Below are 9,852 nucleotides of genomic sequence, written 5' to 3'. Positions count from 1 at the left end.
GGAGCCGTCTATCTATATAGCCGAAGTAACAGAGCACATGAGGCGACGGATCGAGGTCAATGGCTTCCTCCACTTCTCGAGGCATCTTTCTCTCCCCAACTGCTCTTCAATAATGCACGCCGACTAATCACAGGACATGGAGGGGATCGAGATCGCGTCATCAAGAAATCCCTGAATTAAACGAGTGATGATCGTAGCATTAGTTTAAGAAGACAAGCAAACAAGCAGTGGAGTGGAGCGGGCGCTTCATCAGGTAACTGCCAAACTGAAGAGAATATCTTCACTAAGTTTCTGAAACCATCGTTTTTCATCGATCAAACAATGCGGCGTGAGCGTGACCCCGGCATGCAAATTGTCGTTTCAATCAACGTAGTACTGGCATTTTGCTCCGTTATTGTGCTGGCGCGACGTTGATCATTGCTCCTTGTTTAATCGGATCCCCCGGTCAAATGATGCTGTTGTTAAATTATTGCATGATATCACCCGGTGTTTGGAACCATGCGCGTGCAGTTTGATCGAGGAAATAGTACAATATGATATCACCCGGTGTCGGCCATGCATGTAGGGGGGCGCGCAATCAGGCGATCTTTCACTCTTCTGAACCCGAAGGTTCCTAACCATGCTACTACATCCATGGTCGCACAACAAAATTATTTACCCTAGCACACCGAGCCATTGTCCTTGGTTTTTACCGTGCTACTAGTAGATGCATTGAGAACTAACTGATGCAGTTAGCACTCAATAAGTACTGGAGCTCCTACACTGCTAACGACGTATTGTATAGTGTATACCTGCCTAGAGAGTTAATAAGACTCAATCAGAGGAAAATAAAAAAGAGTTAGGGCCTGTCCACTTGATCCTGTCATGTGCCGTGTTGGTTTTGCAGCACGACTGTACACCTGTTCGTGCTGGATTACTGGTGTGTGGTTTTGGCAATGTCCAGATCATGGTAGTCAGTAGTCACCTGCCCTCACAACCTCCACTTGTTCAAATCGTTGTTTGGTTACCTTTTTAATACCTCTCTGACTTGGAACAGCAGGTAGTATTCAGTATCAAATGAATGGAGAAATGGCCATGTACACATTCACTTCATGACAGTGGCATCGACACTCCACCTCCCTTCCATGTGGATAATGCGATCAAGCCGTCGAAATCGACGAATCCAGTGATGGGAGCTTGAATCTACTGCAATGAATGCTGATTGACGAATACCGGGAGATCAGATCGATGAACGGCTGAAACGAACATCACCGGTTTGAAATCTGAACAACAGAGAGTGTGCAGCAAACTGTGTCCTTCTCGACCAGACAGCATGTATGAGTGCTACATCCAATCATAATTTTTTCGCGATGATGCCGCCAATCATTCTGTGGCTAATTAATCGCAAAAGCCTCTTCCTTAAATGCTCTGCGGGCCAGATCGAAGAAATCATCATCTTTCCCTGAAAAAAAAAAGTTGGAAGAATCGCACACGTCTTGTGTGCGTAAAGCGATGCCCGGATTTGACAAAGCGGCTTTTCTCTGAAGAACGTACGTAACCTAGGTTAGCTTAGCCGCTGACACCGCGATTAAAAGACTGTGCTTGCACCGTGGACCGACAATTGTCCGCGGAATAATCTTTGTGCGACAGATCACAGATCTCACGATCCAGACGATAGTTTCGCCCACTAATCCACGTGCGCTTTACACTCTGCGAATAATTCAGTGTGCAGAAGCATCTGAAGCAAAAGGCGCAGCGCATCTGAAGAAAATCAGATGGGCAGCAGCTGCAGCGGAGATCAGATCGAGTGTTACATTCTTCTGCAAGCTTAACTTCCTATCGCGAATAGGCATGGTATGATCGGCGGCGCACGTTTCAGACGATGCCTTCCTTGACTACCCACTGACACTTCGTAGCCGTAGGGCGGGAGCGGAACGGTACTGGAGGAATGCCGTGCGCCCGGCGCGGAGTTACCCCGGCAGCGGATAAACAGACAGGTTCGCATGTCATCTCGCGATGAGGGAGAGGCGAGGGGCAAGCAAAACCTCTCGCACGCCGCTGCTTTTCCCCGTCGTTTCGTGCTCTAGCCAAGCCAAGGAGCTAGCTAGCGAGAGCTGCTGAGGGCTTTGTGCGAGGTTAGCCTAGCTCCTAGGGCCTTTGTGTGACCTGCACTACACGGATGGTTGGATCGATCCATGGACGAAAGTGGCAGCAACTGTTCCTACAGTAAGCTATCTATGGCTGCTTTTGCTCTGAACCGTCGGTTTGGTTCAGTCTGAATAAGCCCGTCGCCGAATGGCACATTCCACCGCTGCTCTAGTCATTTGGTCGATGCCCGACGGAGCATTGCGGACTAGACAGCACCCCCCCTTGTTCCGCGTTAAAACTGCCGGTGTGCATTGACCAAGATGCGCTCTCCAGACGTGATCCTTCGTAAGTTCGTAGTGTGTCGATCGGTACATGTAGGAGTAGCCTTGATTATGCTCCCGAGCTCATTTTAGCTCGGTGAACAGTAAAACGAAAAAAAATCAAAAAAATTCAAAAAATTCCAATTTTTTTTTAGAGAAACATTGACAAAAGTTCCAAGTGCCTGTAAAAATTTATCATGAAATCACAATCCTGTAAGGCGTGGCAAAAATAAATAAATTCAGTGCTTCAAAATGCTTTTGAAAGTAGCTTTTTCAGAGTACTGTTTTTGTTTTTTTGCCATGCCTTCTAGGAATGTGATTTCATGACGAATTTTTGCAAGCACTTAGAACTTTTGTCAATATTTCTTTCAAAAAAATTGGATTTTTTTTATTTAGTTTTGATTTTACTGTTCACCGGAGCTCATTTGAGCTCGGTGCAGAAACTCCGCGTCCTGATCGCCATCGCCAGCGAGCGTCAGAGAAAAAGGCGAAAGCACTAGATCGATGTAGTGTAGGCCTCGCTTTTGCTTTTCCCTGGAAATTGAAATGATCCGTCAGCCATGAGATCCAGCAGCACGCCAAGAAATAGCTGCTCCCACGCCTGCAGCTACCTGCATCATCATTTCCCCTGTTGAACCTGCCCTGCCGCCGGACCCTGGCTGAAAGTACCAGTACCAAAGTCCACTGAGGCCTTGTTTCTTTCTGCAGCACCTAGGGGCCCCTCGTTGGCGCCGGCCACTGCGCCCGTGAGAACGAAATGTGAGGCGAGGAGTCGCTCGCTCCGATGCCAATCGATCGCGCACACCATCACGCCTGGTTTCTTTCTGCTCGATCTGATCTCTAGTTCGTAGCATGTACTCTCTCCGGTCCATTTTAGTCTGCATATAAGTTTTGTTCGTAGTCAAAGTATCTCTACTTTAACCACACTTCTGAAAAAAAGTATCAACATTCACAATGCCAAATCAATATTGTTAGATTCCTCATGAAATTTAGTTTCTTTGTGTATATATTTGATGTTGTAGGTGTCAATATTTTTTAATATAAATTTGGTCAAACTTTGCAAAGTTTGACCTGATAAAAATCTAATATGCGGAATAAAAAGGACCGGAGGGAGTATAATAAGAGCGTCTACAAGCGGACCTCTCAAACCAGTCTTAAGCATCCACGCAAGCCGCCCGGTCATGAAATTTGGACCTAGACGGGCCTCTCAAACCGTCTTCAAACGTCCGGACTGATCGGCACCCCATATCCAGCCCAAATATGGGGCTGATATGGGGCGGTCCGGGCGCGCCCGCCTCGTCGACTTGGCCCAGCCTGGCCCACGGCTGCCCCACAAATATCGTCGTTCGGAAAACCCTAAACTGCAGTCAATCCGAACTCCAGTTCACTCCCCTCTCCGTCCACTCCACATCCGATCCCCTCCAAATGCATCTGATGGCCGGCGACCGAAGCAGTGCTGCCTCCGGTGGGGACTCCGGCTCGGACGACGACTGGTCTAGCTTGCTGCGCGAAGCGGACCCCGATGATGTGGGGGAGGTCGCCCTCCGCATCGCATTGAGGCGTTCAATCGTCGAACAAGGCGGATCCACTTCGCCAGCGCCTGGCGCTCGTCGACGCAATGCCGGCGACATCGCCGGCCCTTCCCGCCCGGTGCGCAGCTCCGGCCACTCTGCTCCACTCCTCCAGGTACGCCGCCCACCACCACCAGCACCCTCTGCTCCGGAGGTGGTGCCCGGCCACCGCTGGGTTCTCGTGCCCGCGGCGGGGCCGACGCGCACTCGGACGCCCGAGTCGGAGGCACGAGCAGCCCGGCGCGAGCGGCAGCGGGCGAGGGAGAGGGCAGCGGCGTCCGAGTCAATGTCCACACGCCGGTCGATCCGGAGGCAGCGCTCCTCGCTTCTGTCCTCCGTCGCTCGCTCAGGACGGCGGAGTCGGATGCGCGGCGCCTCCGCCGCAAGAATGCCAAGGCGCTCCGACTCGCCATCGAGGTTTCAGAGCGCGAGGCAACAAAGGAGGCGGCGTCGAAGGTGAAGGCGGCCCGCCATGCCTAGGAGCAGGACCGCCTGCTCCACAGGCTGTCGGGCATGAGGTGCAGCTCCGATTCGGATATGACGGACGGCTCCACCTCCACCTCCAGCTCCGACGATGACGCGACTCCGCACGCCGACGCCTACACGAAGAAGGGGCACAGCCGCGCTGACAGTTGGAAGGGGAAGGGGCCGGCGAGGAAATGGTGACTTCCTCCGCCCTTCCTTGTTGTGTTTATATTTTATCTATATTTGTAGTATGGATTTGCACTGTCCGCCGTTGAACTCCGATGAATCATGTTCCTTTTGTCCGGCTAATCCGATAAACTAAGTTATGATCATGTGTTTTACGTAGTGTTGCATGAACTGCCTGGTTTTGAGGTTTAGAATATAAAGGACGTGAGTGTGGAAGACGAAATATGAGGCGTCCGGACGCGTCCGCGGGCGTTTGAGGGGTCGGATTTGCCCAATGCGGCTGTAGATGCTCTAACGGCGTATAAAAAGGCCGAGGTCTGCAGCTGCATGCATGCGAAATTGCCAATGTCCTCGTCATTTCATCATTCACTAGATCGGCAACGCGCCTTGGCGCGAGGGTGCCGATCCAACCGATATGGCCAAGCAGTGAAGATCAAACCGCATGATGCATTAGTAGGAAAGCAAGTTTAGCACATGTAACAGGACAACTTAATCAAAGAGGTGCTACTTGCCGAGACCCAACTCCCGTGTGTGTGTGTGTCTATTAAGGATGGAAATGCAGAGACTATATCAGAAAGGAAATGTATCAAGGAATTAAACCAAAAAAAGCTCAATGATCAAACCTCTGATATAGCTCTTTTGAGCCACGAAATCCAAAACAATATAGTAGTGCAATGTTCGACACTGAAAGTAATTCATCACATATTTGACCTCATGAATTGTTCAAAACAATAAATAAGAAGTGCAGCTTGCCGCACCCCCACCAGGTGCAGCCATACCCAACCCGCTAACAAAGTAAAATACAACATAGCATGATACCTATGAGGTGCCAGAAGAATAATTAGATAGCTATGATGGCTGTCAATTCTGATGGGCCGCTGACCAAAGGATTATAAGCATTTCATGTCAAATATGTAGCAACAGCAAGCAATTATCCAGGTTATGTAGACACAAAGGATAGATACTTGATATATTACAGGAAATGCGGCATGATAGAATAGGATTAGGAGTACATAGGATTCATAATAATTAGACCAGGTCATTTGTGCATGTAGAGGAAGCATTCAGTAGTGCATCAGGGGAGAAAATAACACAAAAAACATCGAGCAAACCGTTGATATAGAAGACCAGCGACAATCACATAAGCTACCATGATCATCCTGGCATTGCATACATAAGTTTGCATCCATCCCCTTCATCTTCTAGACAAACAGGGTACAGGCAGTAGAACAACAAAAGTCTGTCGTAGACACCAACGTAAGTATTGTGTTTCCTTGGACAACATAACAACATCAGCCAACCAGAAGTGCCAAATACAGAAATAAATGTATGCCAACCAACATGACCTAACATAATCGGAGCCAGCAGAGAAACAAAACACTGTTGTAGACCATCAGAAGATACGCCTCCATAGCCAAAGATCACTCATATGCGCATCGATATTGGCCAGGGGCAGGGCCATCACCACACAAAGCTGCAAACCTGAAGATCATGGACAAAAAAATATGAATCAGGAACAAAGCATCTCGATCAGATGCAAATTAAAAGACCCTTATATCCATCTGAATCAGTTTTTAGATGACAAACAATAAACCGTGACAATAAAAATAGTAGTCAACAACCATAGGCCATGAAATAGCATATGTCATTCCTTGATCTTACCATGGAAGCATCATATATCATTGATCTATATTATAAGAACTATGTATAAGAATGAGAACTGGAGTTATACCCTTTTGCAGTAGTGAAGCAGGGAGGCTAACATTGAGGCCGAGGAAGCCATAGAGGCAGTTATAGATGAAGCCGTGTATGTCGGTCGTCCACTCAACCTCCGTCTCCACCAACACCTCTTGCAATGACTCTTTCCTCATCCATGCACACAATCGAATCCATGGGGGAGAGAAGACCGAGGTGAGATGGGCTCGGGACAATCCTAAAGAAAGTGGAGGTTGGAGGGTTTGATATCTTGGAGGCAAAATGTGCCTCAATGGCAGCTCCACATCAGCATGGTCACGAAAACACTGATAATTGCCCGCACATCTTATTGCCACCTTTATTGTGCTTCATACCTAGCTGAAGTTCCTGATAAATGTTTGCCAGAAACCATCCTGTTATCCTGGAAAAGTATAAGAACACAAGAACATGAATAAAGTTGATAACTTTAAATACATATATGACATTTAATTAAGCAAAACATTATTAGTCATAATAGAAGGAGATAAAGAAAGTCAAAAGCGTGTTATTTAAACCGAATATGTTTAAAGTCCCTATCTGATTTAGACTAAGCAGGAGAACATCTGATACAACTAATAAAGCAAACCTCCATAAAGATTTTTAAATTGCCAAACTTTACAGAAAGAAGAACCAGACTATTTAATATCTAACAGATGTGGAGCAACTGAGCATGTGAACCAGAATTAAACCAACTGTCAGGGTGAACAACCACCATCTCGCTGAGATTTTAAATTGGGTTAATCGGTTAAGCCATCTTCTAAGTTGAATGATAGTATGATGCCAAATAGAACATGTTTTTTAGAATACATATTGAATAATATAAACTGAATTTCAACTTGGATCATCCAATATTAACACATACAGTATTTTTCTACTTGCAATATAATTGTACCAAACCACAAGTATTCTTCGATTTGGATATACAGGGGACCAAAAAACGTAACTAAAATTGCACCAATGATATGACAACTACGACAACAAAAAAGATTCCATAGACATCACAATTTGTACAGGAGGGGCAATTCATGCACACTGCGAACAAAATTCCTTGAGACTTGATTGAATAATCTAAACTGAAATTCAACCTGAACAACGCTTCCATCTCATTCATTGAGACTTGATTTAATTTTAGAAAAAGAAATCTGAATCAAACAACCCAAACAGTGGTAAGAATAAATTCGGAGGAGGAGCTCACATGAAGAGGTGCAAGTTGAGAGAGGATACCACGGTGGGAGGCGCAGGCCTTCAGTGACCTTCACAGGAGCAGGGTAGCAGACTTGTGTCATCAGTGGTGGATCTCTACCTGGACAAATTATCAAGCATCCACAAATTATCAAGCAATCCCAAGGACCAACACACGCCTAGGAGCAGCGGTGTACCCAGGACCAGCAGCACAACCAGGGATAGACACATGCACAGAAGCGGCGTCGTGCCCAGGATCAGCAGCACGACCAGGGACAGACACATGTATAGCAGCAGTTGCATGCCCAGAATCAGCACTACGAACACCCCTACCACTTGACCGATGTATGGCGCCACGCCCAGCAGCAGGCACCTGCCGAGCGCCACGCTCACGCCTGGCGATAGGCTCAGCTCCAGTAGCAGGCATCCACCGACTCATACCCCTACGCCTGTCCCGGCAAGCAGCGACATGATCAGAAACAGGGGCACACCCTATATTAGAACCTCCACGGCCAGTGGCTCGACCACGACGACCAGCAGACCGCCCACGGTCACGCCCACGACCACCTACCAACCCAACACGAGGCTCGACCGTGGCTTAAGCATGAGCCGCAACCGGACCACGCGCCATGTCAACAACCCAACAGCATCATACACACACACTGGACAAATAAGAAGCAAGAACCACGTAAGTATACATCAGAGCATAGCAGCAACACACCTTGTTTTAGAATGATTTATAGAGAAGGCATTTGGACACGACTCAGTAAAATGAAAGTGGAACTTGAAGAATGATAAACTATGAAAAAAAACCTTGAGAGACTAAATATAAAAATGATCAAGCGATTGGACATTAGTACCTTGGGTCTAGCTGCTTGTTAACAGAAAGATCCAGTGGAAGTGACCTAGTTATAAGATGTACTGACAACCTGGATAGATAATTTATGGAGAAAGATTATTTTTGGTTGATTTTGCAACGAAATTTCAAGACCGACTTTTGCATTGCATTGCGGCGCTGACTGCTCGTCTAAAAAATTACACTACCTGTTAGAAGTATATGGACTATTTACTTTGAATCAACAGGACATCAACAGTAGGAGGCTTATGTTCAAGATTTATCTGATTAGATCATGCCTTGTCCAACAGGACATCAACAGTAGATGGCCTATGTTCAACATTTATCTAATTAGATCAGAGTGAGCTGTAAATAGCTAGATAAACTAATATAGAGTGTAAACTACACTGCCTGCAACGACACCAAGTTATATTAGTAACCTTGTCAATGGCAACATCCATTTAGAAGCAGTATTGTTCTATGTTATGCAGTTCTGTATAACTAAATAACAAAATTGATGACAATCCTATGGTCAAAGACTTGTCTTAGATATCATGCCAATGTATAGAAACATACCTTAAGCAAATCGTCCAAGAACACCTCAACCCCACAGCGTCTGCTGCACCAAATCTGGGGAGAGGGTGAGAGTCAGAGCAGATTGGAGAGGAGGAGGAGGGGGGAGGGGGTGAACTCACCAGAAACAGAGGCGACCCAGCCCGATGCGCCCCTGCAAGGCTGCACCTCGTGGCCAGCGGGAAGTGGAACCGCACGTGGGGGCGAGGGAGGAGACGGAGAGGAGTCGTCAGAGCCCACCGGAGCCGCGCCGGCGGCGAAGGCGCTGCCCAGCCCGAAACCCTAGACACGGCTGAGGGTCGCGAGCGAGCATGAGAGGCCGTGCGCCGCAGTTCTAGCCGGATAGGAAGAAGAGGCGGAGCAAGGGGAGGTCCTTGGTGTGGGGAGGAGGCGCCGGGCAGCGTGAGGTCGGGGACGGGGGCCGAGTCGAGCGGCAGCGACGGCAGCGACGCGATGGCAGGGGATGTACGGGAGATCGAGGGAGGTTTTTTTTAGAGAGAGAAAGATCGAGGGAGGTTGAGATGGGATTGGTCTGGGCGAAGGAGAATGACGGCAGGGTGGGGTTGGATCTGGACGGCGGCGGGGCAGGGAGACGGGCGCGGGTCTAGGGTTGGAGGGAGAGAGGGAGGTGACGCGGGAGAAAGAGGAAGAGCTGGGCGGCGCGAGTGCGAGGAGCGACGGCCAGGTTTTCTCTCCACGGGCTGCCTTTTATACGCCTGTGTGTGAAAGGACGAAAACATCCTCGGCGGGGCAGCGAAACTACAAGCGGTGGCACACTGGAGGGGACGCCGACGAACCACACCGGCCACGCTCGCAGACACAGTCGCTGACCGGCGCGGCCCACCAGGGATCGACCCCACACGTCAACGAGGTTAGACAGTAATTTCGGAGTAAACAAAACCAGTAAGGAAAAGTGGAT

At 48.3% G+C, this 9,852-nt stretch overlaps 1 long non-coding RNA gene across 9 annotated transcripts; it reads right to left on the bottom strand.

The window, feature by feature from the left end:
- Window positions 1–5,697: 5,697 nt before the first annotated feature.
- On the bottom strand, window positions 5,698–9,627 carry LOC123181291 (uncharacterized). Of its 9 annotated transcripts, none has more exons than XR_006491626.1 (6): window positions 9,056–9,623; window positions 8,937–8,990; window positions 8,386–8,454; window positions 7,539–8,187; window positions 6,342–6,725; window positions 5,698–6,091 (listed from the first exon to the last, which is right to left on the bottom strand). It is a non-coding gene; the product is annotated as an uncharacterized lncRNA (long non-coding RNA). The 9 variants fall into 9 exon arrangements; XR_006491625.1 differs by having other exon boundaries at window positions 7,539–7,646; window positions 9,056–9,621; XR_006491622.1 differs by adding an exon at window positions 7,429–7,485 and having other exon boundaries at window positions 7,568–8,990; window positions 9,056–9,627.
- Between the last annotated feature and the right edge of the window lie 225 nt (window positions 9,628–9,852).

Source organism: Triticum aestivum, chromosome 1D, assembly GCF_018294505.1.
Source record: "Triticum aestivum cultivar Chinese Spring chromosome 1D, IWGSC CS RefSeq v2.1, whole genome shotgun sequence".
NCBI lineage: Eukaryota > Viridiplantae > Streptophyta > Magnoliopsida > Poales > Poaceae > Triticum > Triticum aestivum.
This window is presented reverse-complemented; position numbering and strand designations above follow the sequence as displayed.